The sequence below is a fragment of the Octopus bimaculoides genome, chromosome 4 (assembly GCF_001194135.2).
Source record: "Octopus bimaculoides isolate UCB-OBI-ISO-001 chromosome 4, ASM119413v2, whole genome shotgun sequence".
NCBI lineage: Eukaryota > Metazoa > Mollusca > Cephalopoda > Octopoda > Octopodidae > Octopus > Octopus bimaculoides.
The window spans coordinates 119,193,471-119,194,291 of NC_068984.1; the positions used below are offsets into that span (position 1 = coordinate 119,193,471).

General features: G+C 34.7%; 1 protein-coding gene across 3 annotated transcripts in view; it reads right to left on the bottom strand.

Moving 5' to 3' along the window:
* LOC106874858 (zinc finger protein 83) overlaps window positions 1-821 on the bottom strand; it is a 20,983-nt gene that overhangs the window by 17,459 nt on the left and 2,703 nt on the right. The gene's annotated exons all lie outside the window — the stretch shown is intronic.

Sequence of the window (821 nt, forward strand, 5' to 3'; positions counted from 1 at the left end):
CTACTGTTGATTAAATCACCTAGGTAACAGAAGCTATCAACTACTTCTACAGAGCCTCTGAACAGTGCAAGAAATTTACTTTACCAGTTTTCTGAGGGCTCACTAATCTTGTACATTTACTAGACAAAGTCTTTATCCATAGACACCCTGCCTCTGATTCCACTACACCCATGCATCATATATATATGAATATATATATGAATATATATATATATATATATATATATATACATACATACATACATACACACATACATGCACACACTGCATGGAATTTCTGCCAACTCATTTTCTGCACATTGAGCACAACTTTTCCTCATGCTCTCAGTGTCCTATCTCCTTTCATACTTACTAAGAGCTCAGTCATCATTAAGTTTGCCGGAGGCCTTTAGCTGCTAGGTTTTGTTCCCACATCTGGAAACAAAACTAAACATTCCAGAAACTCTGCTTTAAGAGCTAAGTCATCAGTATTTTGGCCTTAAACTCACTGTTATTACCAGGAAGACTATAATAAACAGAGGGAATTTTAGAACTGAGCCCTGGTGGACACCTATTTTCATTTTCAATTCCTCTCTAAACTCATTGTCAACTTTCACTTTGCTGACAACTTCTCTCAACATGTCTTGCACTGCTCTCTGCTCCCATGAACCATTCTTCAACTCTTATTTTTTTAGTGGCCACCAGATCATGAATGGTGGTATGCTGTCAAAGGCTTTTCCTAGATAAACAAATACAATACATACATATATATATATACATATATACCCACACATATATATATATATACCCACATATATATATATATATATATATATATATAC